Source organism: Triticum dicoccoides, chromosome 1B (assembly GCF_002162155.2).
Source record: "Triticum dicoccoides isolate Atlit2015 ecotype Zavitan chromosome 1B, WEW_v2.0, whole genome shotgun sequence".
NCBI lineage: Eukaryota > Viridiplantae > Streptophyta > Magnoliopsida > Poales > Poaceae > Triticum > Triticum dicoccoides.
In genome coordinates, this window is record NC_041381.1 from 373,852,254 (window position 1) to 373,873,018 (window position 20,765).

Here is a 20,765-nt window from a genome sequence, read left to right on the forward strand (position 1 = left end):
ATGCTCAATGCAAATGCCAAGTAACATTTATTTAGGATTAACACTAATCCCGAAAGTATAGGGAGTGTGCGATGATGATCATATCAATCTTGGAACTACTTCCAACACTCATCGTCACTTCCCCTTCAACTAGTCTATGTTTATTCTGTAACTCCTGTTTCGAGTTACTAATCTTAGCAACCGAACAAGTATCAAATACTCAGGAGCTACTATAAACACTAGTAAGGCACACATCAATAACCTGTATATCAAATATACCCTTGTTCACTTTGCCATCCTTCTTATCCACCAAATATTCAGGGCATTTCCGCTTCCAGTGACCATTTCCTTTGCAGTGTAAGCACTCAGTTTCAGGCTTTGGTTCAGCTTTGGGCTTCTTCGTGGGAGTGACAACTTGCTTGTCATTCTACTTGAAGTTCCCTTTCTTTCCATTTGCCCTTTTCTTGAAACTAGTGGTCTTGTCAATCATCAACACTTGATGCTCTTTCTTGATTTCTACCTTCGTCGATTTCAACATCACGAAGAGCTCGGGAATTGTTTTCGTCATCCCTTGCATACTATAGTTCATCACGAAGTTCTAGTAACTTAGTGATGGTGACTAGAGAATTCTGTCAATCACTATCTTATCTGGAAGATTAACTCCCACTTGATTCAAGTGATTGAAGTACCTAGACAATCTGAGCACATGCTTACTAGTTGAGCGATTCTCCTTCATCTTTTTAGCTATAAAACTTGTTGGAGACTTCATATCTCTCAACTCGGGTATTTGCTTGAAATATTAACTTCAATTCCTGGAACATCTCATATGGTCCATGACGTTCAAAACATCTTTGAAGTCCCGATTCTAAGCCGTTAAGCATGGTGCACTAAACTATCAAGTAGTCATCATATTGAGCTAGCCAAACGTTCATAACGTCTGCGTCTGCTCCTGCAATAGGTTTGTCACCTAGCGGTGCATTAAGGACATAATTCTTCTGTGCAGCAATGAGGATAAACCTCAGATCACGGATCCAATCCGCATCATTGCTACTAACATCTTTCAACACAATTTTCTCTAGGAACATATCAAAATAAACATATGAAAGCAACAACGCAAGCTATTGATCTACAACATAATTTGCAAAATACTACCAGGACTAAGTTCATGATAAATTTAAGTTCAATTAATCATATTACTTAAGAACTCCCACTTAGATAGACATCCCTCTAATCCTCTAAGTGATTAGGTGATCCATATCAACTACACCATGTCCGATCGTCACGTGAGATGGAGTAGTTTCAACGGTGAACATCAATATGTTGATCATATCTACTATATGATTCACGCTCGACCTTTCGGTCTCCGTGTTCCGAGGCCATATCTGTATATGCTAGGCTCGTCAAGTTTAACCTGAGTATTCCGCGTGTGCAACTGTTTTGCACCCGTTGTATTTGAACGTAGAGCCTATCACACCCGATCATCACGTGGTGTCTCAGCACGAAGAACTTTTGCAACGGTGCATACTCAGGGAGAACACTTCTTGATAATTAGTGTGAGATCATCTTAAAATGTTACCGTCAAACATAAGATGTATAACAGATAAACATCATATGTAATCAAAATATGTGACATGATATGGCCATGATCATCTTGCGCCTTTGATCTCCATCTCCAAAGTACTGTCATGATCTCTATCGTTACCGGCACGACACCATGATCTTCATCATCTTGATCTATATCAATGTGTCGTTACATGGTCGTCTCGCCAACTATTGCTCTTGCAACTATTGCTATCGCATAGCAATAAAGTAAAGCAATTATTTGGCACTTGCATCTTAAGCAACAAAGAGACAACCATAGGGCTTCTTCCAGTTGCCGATAACTTCAACAAAACATGATCATCTCATACAACAACTTATATCTCATCACGTCTTGACCATATCACATCACAACATGCCCTGCAAAAACAAGTTAGACGTCCTCTACTTTGTTGTTGCAAGTTTTACGTGGCTGCTACGGGTTGAGCAAGAACCGTTCTTACCTACGCATCAAAACCACGACGATAGTTCATCAAGTTGGTGCTGTTTTAACCTTTGCAAGGACCGGGCGTAGCCACACTCGATTCAGCTAAAGTGAGAGAGACAGACACCCGCCAGCCACCTTTAAGCACAAGTGCTCGTAACGGTGAAACCAGTCTCGTGTAAGCGTACGCGTAATGTCGGTCCGGGCCGCTTCATCTCACAATACCACCGAACCAAAGTATGACATGCTGGTAAGCAGTATGACTTGTATCGCCCATAACTCACTTGTGTTCTACTCGTGCATATAACATCAACGCATAAAACCTAGGCTCGGATGCCACTGTTGGGAACGTAGTAATTTCAAAAAAATTCCTACGTACACGCAAGATCATGGTGATGGCATAGCAACGAGAGGGGAGAGTGTTGTCCACGTACCCTCGTAGACCGTAAGCGGAAGCGTTATGACTACACAGTTGATGTAGTCGTACGTCTTCACGATCTGACCGATCCAAGTACCGAATGTATGACACCTCCGAGTTCAGCACACGTTCAGCTCGATGACGATCCCCGGGCTCCGATCCAGCAAAGCTTCGGGGATGAGTTCTGTCAGCACGACGGCGTGGTGACGATGATGATGCTCTACCGGCGCAGGGCTTCGCCTAAACTCCGCGACGATATGACCGAGGTAGAATATGGTGGAGGGGGGCACCGCACACGGCTAAGGAACGATCTGTAGATCAACTTCTGTTGTCCCTAGAGGTGCCCCCCTGCCCCCGTATATAAAGGAGCAAGGGGGGAGGGGGCGGCCGGCCTAGGAGGGGCGCGCCAAGGGGAGTCCTACTCCCACCGGGAGTAGGACTCCCTCCTTCCTTGTTGGAGTAGGAGAAGAGGGAAAGAGGGGGAGAGGAGGAAGGAAAAGGGGGCCGCACCCCTTGTCCACTTCGGACCAGAGGGGGGCTGCGCGCCTCCTTCCTTTCGGCCTCTCTCCTCTATTCCCGTATGGCCCAATAAGGCCCATATACTCCCCGGCGAATTCCCGTAACTCTCCGGTACTCCGAAAAATACCCGAATTACTCGGAACCTTTGCGAAGTCCGAATATAGTCGTCCAATATATCGATCTTTATGTCTCGACCATTTCGAGACTCCTCGTCATGTCCCCGGTCTCATCCGGGACTCCTAACTCCTTCGGTACATCAAAACTCATAAACTCATAATATAACTGTCATCGAAACCTTAAGCGTGCGGACCCTATATCGTGATGAGTTGAACTGCACATAAGCGCAAGTAAGAGCAACTCCGACAATATCGTGATGAGTTGAACTGCACATAAGCGCAAGTAAGAGCAACTCCGACACATCGACCTAAACTATCCGCTCTGCGTCGGAAAGGTCCCAGGCTACTTGGTTTTTTTGGAATTTTAAAGTGTTGATATCGCATCCCAGAGTAGGTGAGCGCCCTTATGAAAAAAGGGCAACAATATCTTACCAACAACAGAAGGAACACGCTCATGTTATTTCGGAAGGAGCGATCCTTTGGTCAGGTATGAAAACATCGGGAAGTTTCGGTCCCAGGCTGCTTGTGTTTTGTGAATTGTACTAGTTAATTGCCCGTGCGTACGAGAGCATACATATTCTATTAGTTCAACACCAATCGTGTTATACTTTTAGGTCATCATGCAGCACTATTGACTTTTTTCACCGTTCTACTTCCTCCTCCTCTATCCACTATCTCCGCCCATCCCCCTCCCCACCATGTAATCCAGTCCACCCATGTCAATAGAACATCCAATTTGCAATCCCGTTTCACCTCCACCCACCACACACCTTGATTTCCAAACATGTAACCATGTAGTTCAATATATTTCACATCACAATAGACCCCTTTGTCTCTCTCCTCCCACCATCCCCACTCCATCTCCGTCCCCCTCCCGTACTGTCACGCCCAATATGCGACCCTATCCAAAAGGAACTCGAAGGTCCCACCAAGGATAGACCCGCATATTGAAACGCTTTTGCAAGGTGGATATCATTACATCAACATTACATAATAGAATGGGGATACATACAAAAGGCAAACAATGCCACATAATACAACATCACAATACATAAGATCAACATCCGACTACGGATGAAACACAAACAGAAACTCAAACGACATCCACCCTGCTAGCCCAGGCTGCCGATCTAGAACCTATCCCCTAATCGATGAAGAAGCAGAAGAAGAACTCCAAGACAAGCAAACATCGCTCTCGCGTCATGATCATTGAATAACCTGTACCTGCAACTGTTGTTGTAGTAATCTGTGAGCCACGAGGACTCAGCAATCCCATTACCATGGGTATCAAGACTAGCAAAGCTTAAAGGGAATGGAAGGGGTAAAGTGGTGAGGTTGCAACAGCGACTAAGCATATATGGTGGCTAACATACACAAATAAGAGCGAGAAGAGAGCAAGCGGAAGGGTCGTCAACTAGTAATGATCAAGAAGTGATCCTGAACTCCTACATACGTCAAACATAACCCAGAAACCGTGTTCACTTCCCGGACTCCGCCGAAAAGAGACCATCACGGCTACACACACGGTTGATGCGTTTTAATTCGGATCTGGTGTCAAGTTATCTACAACCGGACATTAACAAATTCCCATCTGCCTATAACCGCAGGCACGACTTTCGAAAGATTATACCCTGCAGGGGTGTCCCAACTTATCCCATGATAAGCTCTCGCGATCAACGAAGGATATACCTTCTCCCAGGAAGACCCGATCAGACTCGGAATCCCGGTTTACAAGACATTTCAACAATGGTAAAACAAGACCAGCAAAGCCTCCCGCTGTGCCAACAAATCCCGATAGGAGCTGCACATATCTCGTTCTCAGGGCACACCAGATTGTCCAAACTTCCGGTAGGCCAGCCCAGAGTTGCCCCTGGTGGCCACCGGCGGCTGACAGGTTGGACCAACACTCACGACGAGCACTGGCTCGGGGGAGGGGGATAAAATAAAGATGACCCTCGAGAGTGCGACTCCCAAGGGAAAAAGGGCTAGGTGAGGCAAATGGTAAAACCAAGGTTGGGCCTTGCTGGAGGAGTTTTATTCAAAGCGAACTATCAAGGGGGTCCCATAAATCACCCGACCGCGTAAGGAACGCAAAATCCGGGAACATAACACCGGTATGACGGAAACTAGGGCGGCAAGAGTGGAACAAAACACCAGGCAAAAGGCCGAGTCTTCCACCCTTTACCAAGTATATAGATGCATTAATAATATAAGCGATATTGTGATATCCCAACCAACATCCTGTCCATCATGGGGCAATCTTCAACTTCACCTGCAACTAGCAATGCTATAAGAGGGGCTGAGCAAAGCGGTAACATAGCCAAACAACGGTTTGCATAGGAAATGTGTCAAATGTTAGAGGTTCATGGCAATTTGGGATGGCTTGATAAACATGTGATAGGTAGCGCAACAAAGCGATAGAACGAAGCAACTAGCATGGCAATGATAGTCGTGAGATCCAAGGTAGCGGTCATCTTGCCTGAAATCCCGCAAGGAAGAAAAACGAGTCCATGAAGGAGATGAAGCCATGAAGATGAACCAAGCGTAGACGAACGAATCCTCACGATCGCAACGAAACAGGAACTATCGAAAAGAAGCACACAACATGGTAAACACACCACACATGAACAAGGCATGATGCACAACAAGCATGATGCATGACAAGACTACATGAAGCTATTCATGGCAAGAGATGATGCAAACAAGAGCAACACATCAAGGCAAGTTTAAATGAGGCCGGGAACAACATATAACAATTCCGGTAAGTCCTCATATGCATATTTCGAAATTGGTCCAGATCTGAATAAACCTTATGTTCAAGTTGTTAAACAGAAAGTTAAGATGCACAGGGATGATCTACACGAGATTCTAGTCAAGTTACATATAAAGTTCATTTAATTCGGAGCTACGACCTAGAAGATATGAGCAACACAAGTTAAACATGGCATTGATGCAAAATGCACCCAAACATCAAGCAAACACCTCAAAACATGGATGCAACATGATAATATAAAACTATATGCAAATCTAAGCAAGTTTCATATAGAGCACACTCAAAACAGAGCAACGGTTCAACACACACATATGAAACAAGTTATAGCAACAATCTGTCCAAAACAGCAACTAGGCATATTGCAAGCATCAAAACAACATGCTACAACACCACAATATGAAAACAAAAGGCATGGGCATGATGTACAGGTAAAGCACAACAAAACATGAACACTGAGCTATCTCAGAAACTACTAGAACATGCTCAAACACACATGGTAAATTGCAAACAATAACAATTCAGACTTTGCAGAAAATAACATCAGGTTGCAATGTTTAGAGCTATCAAACAACATGTTACAGGAACTTATCATGGAAAACAAAGGCATGACATGATACTACTAAATGCATAGAACAAGAGTCCCTTCCTGACCATGAGCCAAAAAGGATCATAAAATATGATGGCACCCACGTAAACATGGCAAGTTATAATACAGATTCAAACATGGCAGAAACCGAATTATGAAGCCATGTAGATGAGCTTGTACCACTTACCACAGAGCAAAACATGGCATGGCAAGGCAACCAACAGTAAGAAGACGTGTTTGTGAAGCTAAACATGGCAAGAGCAAGTTCATAGCATGCAAGGATCAACTACAACAACCTTGGCAAAATTGAATAACATGTAAACAATCTGCCAGGAAAACATTTTGTAGCAAAAGTAGAGCATGGAAATGACATGCTAGACTACTCCATAATTGTAACCAAGGGGAGTTATGGATAGATCATAACCATATATTCAAAACATCCTTACTGAAGTATCTCAAAATATGCATGGATCTCTCTGTAGCATCATGTTTACATGGCATCAAAATAACAGCAGAACAGGGACTAGAATCAGCAACATCATGATGCCTAGTTTGTATGCTTGTGCTAGTCACCACAATGATCACAAAAATACATGGTAAGCACCTCTGTAAAGAAGACATGGCATAGATCAAAACACATGTAGACATCAACCTCATAGGATGCACACATCAATCATGGCAAAAATGACAAAAGAGCTCGTTATTACAGTTTCAGCAGATTAACATTATGAAGCACTCTTGCAACAATGATTCAGGCATCAGGATGACCTCAAATGCATATGATTCAATGGAATGAAATGATGTACTCGTTGAGACGAACAATTTGACATATTGCACGGAGCTACAGATGTAGATATACGATGAGATGAACATGGCATGAAAATGACAAAATATTCGGGGACTTGGTCGTTTTTCTGGAAAAAAAACAGACGGGCGCTATATGGCTAAATGTCGCACGGGGCGGGGGAAAGAGGGTTTCTCACCCATTGGGCTGAGCCCAGAAGTGGAGAGGCCGGGGCAGGCCGGGCGCTGGGCTGGTCTGGCTGGGCCTCACGGGGAGCTGGGCTGGGGCCCACGCGGGGGTCCCGAGCGGCGCACGGGAGGAGCAGCTCCTCTGCTCGCTCCCGAGCACGATCCATGGCGGCGGCGGCAGGGAGCAACTCCGGCGAGGGGCGGAGCCCGGGGATGGCTGAAACAAGGCGGTGGCGGCGGGATCCGGTCCCCAGGCATCGGATCTGGCCCAGCCCGGCCGGATCCGGGCGGCGGCAAGCGGCGCGGCGAGGGCCGGCGACCGGCAGCAGAGGGCGTCGCGCGGGGAGGCGGTGACCGGCTGCGAGGACGGCAACGCGGCGCTCGGAGGCGGCCTCGGGCGCGGAGGCGGGATCCGCACGGGCGGCGGCGGGCGGCGGCTCGGGCCCTGCGGGCCGGATCTGGGCTCGCGGGCCCGCGCGGTGGAGACGGTGGCGGGAGCGACGTGGCGGGAGGAGATTGGCTGCGGGCGGCAGCGATGATGACGTGGCGACGCCCGATTGGTCGGAGCGACGTGTCCGGCGGACATGTCCGGCGGCGCGGGGCGGAGTTGCTAGGGTTTCATCTGCGATTTGGACGGGGAGGGACACATATTTATAGGTAGAGGGAGCTAGGAGAGTCCAAATGAGGAGCGGTTTTCGCCCACACGATCGTGATCGAACGACCGAGAGCATGGAGGGGAGTTAGATGGGTTTTGGGCTAGTTTAGAAAGGGTGTTGGGATGCAAAGAGAGAGGGGCTTTACGGTTACCCGGTTAACCGTTGAAGTATCAAACGACCTCCAAATGGCACGAAACTTGACAGGCGGTCTACCGGTGCTATACCAAGGCCACTTGGCAAACCTCGGGCCATTCCGAGAAAGTTTAACACCCACTCACAACAGGAGACAAAAGGGGAACGCCGGAGGGCATAGGAGCGCCGGATTGCAAAACGGACAACGGGGAAAATGCTCGGATGCATGAGACGAACACGTATGCAATGCAATGCACATGATGACATGACAAAATGCAACACGCAAGCAAATGACATGGCAACGACGGCGAATAACTGGCAGACACCTGGCGCATCGAATCCGGGGCGTTACAACACTCCTCCACTAACAAGAGATCTCGTCCCGAGATCTTAGGACCGAGACGGAAGGGAGAAGGATGATGTGAAACAAGAAATCAAGATTAGACGCAAAGAATCGAGAGCACTCGAGAAGAAGAGAGGAACAACGAGAATGACGAGGATCAAAAGCTCACGAAATCAGATAGACTATGAAACCACTCATGTTAGAACGAGATAAGAAACGAATAAGATTGAAAGGATTTAGGCAGCACTCCGGATGAAGCATGGAAGGAATAGAACACAAGCTTGAGGGGATGGAATGATACCTGATGAAGACATGACACAAAACCTCCGGAAAGAATTGAAAGAGAATTGAATGAAAAGAACTTAGAAGGAAGGATTGAATGGAGTTGTTGAGAAAATCAACAACGAAAGAATAAGCTTGTTGTGGTCTTATGGATAACATCTCAAAATTATGAGGTGATCACCGACCACAAACGGAAAAGATTAAATATCTGAGAAGAACGGAGAAATGCAAAACTCCACTTCAGAAGAAAATGAAGAATTATTCGCGCTTCGAGACGCGAGAAGAAAAGATACTTGAACTCCACCAACAAAATCTTGATGAACAATTGAAAGAATGAATTAATTCATAAAGAACCACCATGAAGAACTCCGGTGACAAAAAGGATGACGAGATAAAATGAAGGGTGAAAGAATAAGATTAAGCCTTGCGATGATTTAGATGGATGTTCCGACGAAATGGCCGAGGAAATTGAACTCCGGAAAAGAAAAGATGAAAACACTTGGAACTAGAATTTATTCACCAAGAACAAACTCTGAAGGAAGGGATTACTCACTTGGATGAAATAAGAATAAGATTTATTGTATGCTTATCCTTCATCAAATTAAATTGATGACTAGCCATGGATTTTACATACTACTTATTCTTGTTGGAAAAGGATTGGGAAGTGACATATCGCAAACTTTAGAAGGTCTTCATGAACCACCGGTAGAATTGAAAATAACGAATGAATTAAAATGATAAACAAAGAAAAAGAATCTTGAACGAACCACCGTAAGAATTCAAAAATGACTGATGAAAGAGAAAGACTCACCAGGAAGAAATAGAAGAACCAATAAGCTAGAGGGGATTTAGATGCACAAGAACAAAGAGATAATGAGCTGATTACTTGAACGAAGCACCGGGATAAATGGATAATGGTAGCTGAAATGATGACCTTCGATGAAAGAAACGGAAAAAACAACTTGTGACATACTCCGGATGGGTAAGAAAAGAACTTCTGACAAGCGGGGTAATTCGCGAGGATAACATGAAGCTAGAACCACGAAACTTTGAGAGGACGAACAAGATTGGGAGGAAAAACTCTTCTTTGATCTTCAAATGACGACGAGAAACAGCACCAAAATTACTGAGATACTCCGGGAGAATGAAAAGCAGAGAGGTTGAGCCAAAGATGAAAAGTATTTGAAAGCGATCTTGGAGATGGCATATGACTGATGAAATTCATTCTTACGTCACACTTTGAAAAAAATTTGAGAATAACTCCGGGAAAATAGAAGAGTCAGGTAAGATCCTGGGAAAAAACCTGTGGGTTAGGGCCCACTAATAGAAAACACCGTTGGAAAGGGATGATGAACAGATAGATGATGCACCAGAATAATTGAAATATTTGAATAAGGTGACAACCTCGAATTAATTGGAACACAGCTGAATCTCCTGATATGTCTTGAGCACTCCGGAAGGACAAACTGGCGAGAGGCGAACGAGCAGGGAAAACACTTGAGCCGAGGAAAAGAATATAATCACTACGGAAAATTAGAATTGAATCCACCGGAAAGGAAAAGAGATGAAGAATGACGAACGAGACAAGAATTCACCGGTTGAAATAATTGACGAAAGACTAAAGAGGCTCCGCACGAATGAAATTAATGGTCGAGAGAGAGTCAAACTCCAGGAAGAAAAGGGTGGGAGTGTTGGGTTTCGTAGTAATTTCAAAAAATTTCCTACGCACACGCAAGATCATGTGATGCATAGCAACGAGGGGAGAGTGTTGTCTATGTACCCAACGCAGACCGACTGCGGAAGCGATGACACGACGTAGAGGAAGTAGTCGTACGTCTTCTCGATCCAACCGATCAAGCACCGAAACTACGGCACCTCCGAGTTCGAGCACACGTTCAGCTCGATGACGATCCCCGGACTCCGATCCAGCAAAGTGTCGGGGAAGAGTTTCGTCAGCACGACGGCGTGGTGATGATCTTGATGATCTACAGCAGCAGGGCTTCGCCTAAACTCCGCTACAGTATTATCGAGGAATATGGTGGCAGGGGGCACCGCACACGGCTAAGGAATTGATCACGTGGATCAACTTGTGTCAACTTGTGTGTTTAGAGGTGCCCCTGCCTCCGTATATAAAGGAGCCAAGTGGGGAGGAGGCGCCGGCCAGGGAGAGGTGGCGCAGGAGGAGTCCTACTCCTACCGGGAGTAGGACTCCCCTCCAATCCTATTCCAACTAGGAATCCCCAAAGGGGGAAAGAGGAGAAGGGTGGCCGGCCACCTCTCCTAGTCCTAATAGGACTAGGGGAAGGGGGGGAGGCGCGCAGCCCTGATGGGCAGCCCTTTCACCTTTCCACTAAGGCCCATGAAGGCCCATATGGCTCCCGGGGGGTTCCGGTAACCCTCCCGGTATTCCGGTAAAATCCCAATTTCACCTGGAACACTTCCGATATCCAAATATAGGCTTCCAATATATCAATCTTTACGTCTCGACCATTTCGAGACTCCTCGTCATGTCCGTCATCACATCCGGGACTCCGAACAACCTTCGGTACATCAAAATGCATAAACTCATAATATAACTGTCATCGTAACCTTAAGCGTGCGGACCCTACGGGTTCGAGAACAATGTAGACATGACCGAGACACGTCTCCGGTCAATAACCAATAGCGGGACCTGGATGCCCATATTGGCTCCTACATATTCTACGAAGATCTTTATCGGTCAGACCGCATAACAACATACGTTGTTCCCTTTGTCATCGGTATGTTACTTGTCCGAGATTCGATCGTCGGTATCCAATACCTAGTTCAATCTCGTTACCGGCAAGTCTCTTTACTCGTTCCGTAATACATCATCTCACAACTAACATACTAGTTGTAATGCTTGCAAGGCTTATGTGATGTGTATTACCGAGAGGGCCCAGAGATACCTCTCTGACAATCGGAGTGACAAATCCTAATCTCGAAATACGCCAACCCAACATCGACCATTGGAGACACCTGTAGTACTCCTTTATAATCACCCAGTTATGTTGTGACGTTTGGTAGTACCCAAAGTGTTCCTCCGGTAAACGGGAGTTGTATAATCTCATAGTCATAGGAACATGTATAAGTCATGAAGAAAGCAATAGCAACATACTAAACGATCGGGTGCTAAGCTAATGGAATGGGTCATGTCAATCAGATCATTCTACTAATGATGTGACCTCGTTAATCAAATAACAACTCATTGTTTATGGTTAGGAAACATAACCATCTTTGATTAACGAGCTAGTCAAGTAGATGCATACTAGTGACACTTTGTTTGTCTATGTATTCACACATGTATTATGTTTCCGGAAAATACAATTCTAGCATGAATAATAAACATTTATCATGATTATAAGGAAATAAATAATAACTTTATTGTTGCCTCTAGGGCATATTTCCTTCAGTCTCCCACTTGCACTAGAGTCAATAATCTAGATTACACTGTAATGATTCTAACACCCATGGAGCTTTGGTGCTGATCATGTTTTGCTCGTGGAAGAGGCTTAGTCAACGGGTCTGCAACATTCAGATCCGTATGTATCTTGCAAATCTCTATGTCTCCCACCTGGACTAGATCCCGGATGGAGTTGAAGCGTCTCTTGATGTGTTTGGTCCTTTTGTGAAATCTGGATTCCTTTGCCAAGGCAATTGCACCAGTATTGTCACAAAAGATTTTCATTGGACCCGATGCACTAGGTATGACACCTAGATCGGATATGAACTCCTTCATCCAGACTCCTTCATTTGCTGCTTCCGAAGCAGCTATGTATTCCGCTTCACATGTAGATCCCGCTACGACGCTTTGTTTAGAACTGCACCAACTGATAGCTCCACCGTTTAATGTAAACACGTATCCGGTTTGCGATTTAGAATCGTCCGGATCAGTGTCAAAGCTTGCATCAACGTAACCTTTTACGATGAGCTCTTTGTCACCTCCATATACGAGAAACATATCCTTAGTCCTTTTTAGGTATTTCAGGATGTTCTTGACCGCTGTCCAGTGATCCACTCCTGGATTACTTTGGTACCTCCCTGCTAAACTTATAGCAAGGCACACATCAGGTCTGGTACACAACATTGCATACATGATAGAGCCTATGGCTGATGCATAGGGAACATCTTTCATATTCTCTCTATCTTCTGCAGTGGTCGGGCATTGAGTCTTACTCAATTTCACACCTTGTAACACAGGCAAGAACCCTTTCTTTGCTTGATCTATTTTGAACTTTTTCAAAATTTTGTCAAGGTATGTGCTTTGTGAAAGTCCAATTAAGAGTTTTGATCTATCTCTATAGATCTTAATGCCTAATATGTAAGCAGCTTCACCGAGGTCTTTCATTGAAAAACTTTTATTCAAGTATCCCTTTATGCTATCCAGAAATTCTATATCATTTCCAATCAGTAATATGTCATCCACATATAATATCAGAAATGCTACAGAGCTCCCACTCACTTTCTTGTAAATACAGGCTTCTCCGAAAGTTTGTATAAAACCAAATGCTTTGATCACACTATCAAAACGTTTATTCCAACTCCGAGAGGCTTGCACCAGTCCATAAATGGATCGCTAGAGCTTGCACACTTTGTTAGCTCCCTTTGGATCGACAAAACCTTCTGGTTGCATCATATACAACTCTTCTTCCAGAAATCCATTCAGGAATGCAGTTTTGACATCCATTTGCCAAATTTCATAATCATAAAATGCGGCAATTGCTAACATGATTCAGACGGACTTAAGCATCGCTACGGGTGAGAAGGTCTCATCGTAGTCAATTCCTTGAACTTGCCGAAAACCTTTTGCGACAAGTCGAGCTTTGTAGACAGTAACATTACCATCAGCGTCAGTCTTCTTCTTAAAGATCCATTTATTCTCAATCGCTTGCCGATCATCGGGCAAGTCAACCAAAGTCCATACTTTGTTCTCATACATGGATCCCATCTCAGATTTCATGGCTTCAAGCCATTTTGCGGAATCTGGGCTCACCATCGCTTCTTCATAGTTCGTAGGTTCATCATGATCTAGTAGCATGACCTCCAGAACAGGATTACCGTACCACTCTGGTGCGGATCTTACTCTGGTTGATCTACGAGGTTCAGCAGTATCTTGATCTGAAGTTTCATGATCATTATCATTGGCTTCCTCACTAACTGGTGTAGGTGTCACTGAAATAGTTTTCTGTGATGAACTACTTTCCAGTAAGGGAGCGGGTACAGTTACCTCGTCAAGTTCTACTTTCCTCCCACTCACTTCTTTCGAGAGAAACTCCTTCTCTAGAAATGATCCATTCTTAGCAACGAATGTCTTGCCTTCGGATCTGTGATAGAAGGTGTACCCAACAGTTTCCTTTGGGTATCCTATGAAGACACATTTCTCCGATTTGGGTTCGAGCTTATCAGGTTGAAGCTTTTTCACATAAGCATCGCAGCCCCAAACTTTAAGAAATGACAACTTTGGTTTCTTGCCAAACCACAGTTCATAAGGCGTCGTCTCAACGGATTTTGATGGTGCCCTATTTAACGTGAATGCGGCCGTCTCTAAAGCATATCCCCAAAAAAATAGCGGTAAATCAGTAAGAGACATCATAGATCGCACCATATCTAGTAAAGTACGATTACGACGTTCGGACACACCATTACGCTGTGGTGTTCCGGGTGGCGTGAGTTGTGAAACTATTCCACAGTTTTTCAAATGTACACCAAACTCGTAACTCAAATATTCTCCTCCACGATCAGATCGTAGAAACTTTATTTTCTTGTTACGATGATTTTCAACTTCACTCTGAAATTCTTTGAACTTTTCAAATGTTTCAGACTTATGTTTCATTAAGTAGATATACCCATATCTGCTTAAATCATCTGTGAAGGTGAGAAAATAACGATATCCGCCACGAGCCTCAATATTCATCGGGCCACATACATCGGTATGTATGATTTCCAACAAATCTGTTGCTCTCTCCACAGTACCGGAGAACGGTGTTTTAGTCATCTTGCCCATGAGGCACGGTTCGCAAGTACCAAGTGATTCATAATCAAGTGGTTCCAAAAGTCCATCAGCATGGAGTTTCTTCATGCGCTTTATACCGATATGACCTAAACGACAGTGCCACAAATAAGTTGCACTTTCATTATCAACTCTGCATCTTTTGGCTTCAATATTATGAATATGTGTATTACTACTCTCGAGATTTAATAAGAATAGACCACTCTTCAAGGGTGCATGACCATAAAAGATATTACTCATATAAATAGAACAACCATTATTCTCTGATTTAAATGAATAACGGTCTCGCATTAAACAAGATCCAGATATAATGTTCATGCTCAACGCTGGCACCAAATAACAATTATTTAGGTCTAATATTAATCCCGAAGGTAGATGTAGAGGTAGCGTGCCGACTGCGATCACATCGACTTTGGAACCATTTCCCACGCGCATCGTCACCTCGTCCTTTGCCAGTGCCCGCTTATTCCGTAGTCCCTGTTTCGAGTTGCAAATATTAGCAACAGAACCAGTATCAAATACCCAGGTGCTACTGCGAGCTCTAGTAAGGTATACATCAATAACATGTATATCACATATACCTTTGTTCACCTTGCCATCCTTCTTATCCGCCAAATACTTGGGGCAGTTCCGCTTCCAGTGACCAGTCTGCTTGCAGTAGAAGCACTCAGTTTCAGGCTTAGGTCCAGACTTGGGTTTCTTCTCTTGAGCAGCAACTTGCTTGCTGTTCTTCTTGAAGTTCCCCTTTTTTCTTCCCTTTGCCCTTTTTCTTGAAACTAGTGGTCTTGTTAACCATCAACACTTGATGCTCTTTCTTGATTTCTACCTCCGCAGCTTTCAGCATTGCGAAGAGCTCGGGAATAGTCTTGTTCATCCCTTGCATATTATAGTTCATCACGAAGCTCTTGTACCTTGGTGGCAGTGATTGGAGAATTCTGTCAATGACGCAATCATCCGAAAGATTAACTCCCAATTGAATCAAGTGATTATTATACCCAGACATTTTGAGTATATGCTCACTGACAGAACTGTTCTCCTCCATCTTGCAGCTATAGAACTTATTGGAGACTTCATATCTCTCAATTCGGGCATTTGCTTGAAATATTAACTTCAACTCCTGGAACATCTCATATGCTCCATGACGTTCAAAACGTCGTTGAAGTCCCGATTCTAAGCCGTAAAGCATGGCACACTGAACTATCGAGTAGTCATCAGCTTTGCTCTGCCAGACGTTCATAACATCTGGTGTTGCTCCAGCAGCAGGCCTGGCACCCAGCGGTGCTTCCAGGACATAATTTCTCTGTGCAACAATGAGGATAATCCTCAAGTTACGGACCCAGTCCGTGTAATTGCTACCATCATCTTTCAACTTTGCTTTCTCAAGGAACGCATTAAAATTCAACGGAACAACAGCACGAGCCATCTATCTACAATCAACATAAACAAGCAAGATACTATCAGGTACTAAGTTCATGATAAATTTAAGTTCAATTAATCATATTATTTAAGAACTCCCACTTAGATAGACATCCCTCTAATCCTCTAAGTGATTACGTGATCCAAATCAACTAAACCATGACCGATCATCACGTGAGATGGAGTAGTTTTCAATGGTGAACATTGTTATGTTGATCATATCTACTATATGATTCACGCTCGACCTTTCGGTCTCCGTGTTCCGAGGCCATATCTGCATATGCTAGGCTCGTCAAGTTTAACCTGAGTATTCTGCGTGTGCAAAACTGGCTTGCACCCGTTGTAGATGGACGTAGAGCTTATCACACCCGATCATCACGTGGTGTCTGGGCACGACGAACTTTGGCAACGGTGCATACTCAGGGAGAACACTTCTTGATAATTTAGTGAGAGATCATCTTATAATGCTACCGTCAACCAAAGCAAGATAAGATGCATAAAAAGATAAACATCACATGCAATCAATATAAGTGATATGATATGGTCATCATCATCTTGTGCTTGTGATCTCCATCTCCGAAGCACCGTCATGATCACCATCGTCACCGGCGCGACACCTTGATCTCCATCGTAGCATCGTTGTCGTCTCGCCAATCTTATGCTTCCACGACTATCACTACCGTTTAGTAATAAAGTAAAGCATTACATCGCGATTGCATTGCATACAATAAAGCGACAACCATATGGCTCCTGCCAGTTGCCGATAACTCGGTTACAAAACATGATCATCTCATACAATAAAATTCAGCATCATGCTTTGACCATATCACATCACAACATGCCCTGCAAAAACAAGTTAGACGTCCTCTACTTTGTTGTTGCTTGTTTTATGTGGCTGCTATGGGCTTAAGTAAGAACCAATCTCACCTACGCATCAAAACCACAACGATAGTTTGTCAAATAGACTCCGTTTTAACCTTCGCAAGGACCGGGCGTAGCCATATTTGGTTCAACTAAAGTTGGAGAGACAGTCGCCCGCAAGCCATCTCTGTGCAAAGCACGTCGAGGGAACCGGTCTCGCGTAAGCGTACGCGTAAGGTTGGTCTGGGTCGTCTCGTCCAACAATACCGCCGAACCAAAATATGACATGCTGGTAGGCAGTATGACTTGTATCGTCCACAACTTACTTGTGTTCTACTCGTGCATATAACATCAACATCAATAACCTAGGCTCGGATGCCACTGTTGGGTTTCGTAGTAATTTCAAAAAATTTCCTACGCACACGCAAGATCATGTGATGCATAGCAACGAGGGGAGAGTGTTGTCTACGTACCCAACGCAGACGACTGCGGAAGCGATGACACGACGTAGAGGAAGTAGTCGTACGTCTTCTCGATCCAACCGATCAAGCACCGAAACTACGGCACCTCCGAGTTCGAGCACACGTTCAGCTCGATGACGATCCCCGGACTCCGATCCAGCAAAGTGTCGGGGAAGAGTTTCGTCAGCACGACGGCGTGGTGACGATCTTGATGATCTACAGCAGCAGGGCTTCGCCTAAACTCCGCTACAGTATTATCGAGGAATATGGTGGTAGGGGGCACCGCACACGGCTAAGGAATTGATCACGTGGATCAACTTGTGTCAACTTGTGTGTTTAGAGGTGCCCCTGCCTCCGTATATAAAGGAGCCAAGGGGGGAGGAGGCGCCGGCCAGGGAGAGGTGGCGCAGGAGGAGTCCTACTCCTACCGGGAGTAGGACTCCCCTCCAATCCTATTCCAACTAGGAATCCCCAAAGGGGGAAAGAGGAGAAGGGTGGCCGGCCACCTCTCCTAGTCCTAATAGGACTAGGGGAAGGGGGGGAGGTGCGCAGCCCTGATGGGCAGCCCTTTCACCTTTCCACTAAGGCCCATGAAGGCCCATATGGCTCCCGGGGGGTTCCGGTAACCCTCCCGGTATTCTGGTAAAATCCCGATTTCACCTGGAACACTTCCGATATCCAAATATAGGCTTCCAATATATCAATCTTTACGTCTCGACCATTTCGAGACTCCTCGTCATGTCCGTGATCACATCCGGGACTCCGAACAACCTTCGGTACATCAAAATGCATAAACTCATAATATAACTGTCATCGTAACCTTAAGCGTGCGGACCCTACGGGTTCGAGAACAATGTAGACATGACCGAGACACGTCTCCGGTCAATAACCAATAGCGGGACCTGGATGCCCATATTGGCTCCTACATATTCTACGAAGATCTTTATCGGTCAGATCGCATAACAACATACGTTGTTCCCTTTGTCATCGGTATGTTACTTGTCCGAGATTCGATCGTCGGTATCCAATACCTAGTTCAATCTCGTTACCGGCAAGTCTCTTTACTCGTTCCGTAATACATCATCTCACAACTAACATACTAGTTGTAATGCTTGCAAGGCTTATGTGATGTGTATTACCGAGAGGGCCCAGAGATACCTCTCTGACAATCGGAGTGACAAATCCTAATCTCGAAATACGCCAACCCAACATCGACCATTGGAGACACCTGTAGTACTCCTTTATAATCACCTAGTTACGTTGTGACGTTTGGTAGTACCCAAAGTGTTCCTCCGGTAAACGGGAGTTGTATAATCTCATAGTCATAGGAACATGTGTAAGTCATGAAGAAAGCAATAGCAACATACTAAACGATCGGGTGCTAAGCTAATGGAATGGGTCATGTCAATCAGATCATTCTACTAATGATGTGACCTCGTTAATCAAATAACAACTCATTGTTTATGGTTAGGAAACATAACCATCTTTGATTAACGAGCTAGCCAAGTAGAGGCATACTAGTGACACTTTGTTTGTCTATGTATTCACACATGTATTATGTTTCCGGAAAATACAATTCTAGCATGAATAATAAACATTTATCATGATTATAAGGAAATAAATAATAACTTTATTATTTCCTCTAGGGCATATTTCCTTCAGGGAGTGCGGGAAAACAAAGGCAACTTGGAAGGGGAAATCGACGAATATCTTGAAGAGACAACACCAGTTGAAAAAAATTAAGGAAAGAAAGCAAAGACTTCGCACGTGTAGGATGGATACTCAATTACGGACTCCGGTTCCGAGAAGAAGAAGGGAGGGCGGGTGGGAAAAAAACAACTGAGGATTGAACTCAAAGATGAAGAGGGTCGAGTCAGCTTGACGAGAGATGCACCGGATCAAAAGAGCTGAGAACCAACGATCGAAAAACCAACTACGTGATCCTAAAGAAATTTTGAAGGGGAAGAGGAGTAATTCAAAACACCTACGTCAAGATTCCTCACCAGAGCGACGAAGGGACTGAGGAGTAAAAAGAATTCCTACTCTCCGATATAACTAGACTCCGAAAATAGTTTTCTTCTAGACTCAACAACGGCCAAACTACACGATCAATCAAGGGGGCTCCTAAGGTCGGTCGAGGCTCTGATACCAACTTGTCACGCCCAATATGCGACCCTATCCAAAAGGAACTCGAAGGTCCCACCAAGGATAGACCCGCATATTGAAACGCTTTTGCAAGGTGGATATCATTACATCAACATTACATAATAGAATGGGGCTACATACAAAAGGCAAACAATGCCACATAACAAAACATCACAATAGATAAGATCAACATCTGACTACGGATGAAACACAAATAGAAACTCAAACAACATCCACCCTGCTAGCCCAGGCTGCCGATCTGGAACCTATCCCCTGATCGAAGAAGAAGCACCAGAAGAACTCCAAGACAAGCAAACATCGCTCTCGCGTCATGATCATCGAATAACCTGTACCTGCAACTGTTGTTGTAGTAATCTGTGAGCCACGAGGACTCCGCAATCCCATTACCATGGGTATCAAGACTAGCAAAGCTTAAAGGGAATGGAAGGGGTAAAGTGGTGAGGTTGCAGCAGCGACTAAGCATATATGGTGGCTAACATACGCAAATAAGAGCGAGAAGAGAGCAAGCGGAATGGTCGTCAACTAGTAATGATCAAGAAGTGATCCTGAACTCCTACTTACGTCAAACATAACCCAGAAACCGTGTTCACTTCCCGGACTCCGCCGAAAAGAGACCATCACGGCTACACACACGGTTGATGCGTTTTAATTCGGATCTGGTGTCAAGTTATCTACAACCGGACATTAACAAATTCCCATCTGCCTATAACCGCAGGCACGGCTTTTGAAAGATTATACCCTGCAGGGGTGTCCCAACTTAGCCCATGATAAGCTCTCGCGATCAACGAAGGATATACCTTCTCCCAGGAAGACCCGATCAGACTCGGAATCCCGGTTTACAAGACATTTCGACAATGGTAAAACAAGACCAGCAAAGCCTCCCGTTGTGCCGACAAATCCTGATAGGAGCTGCACATATCTCGTTCTCAGGGCACACCGGATTGTCCAAACTTCCGGTAGGCCAGCCCAGAGTTGCCCCTGGTGGCCACCGGCGGCTGACAGGTTGGACCAACACTCACGACGAGCACTGGCCC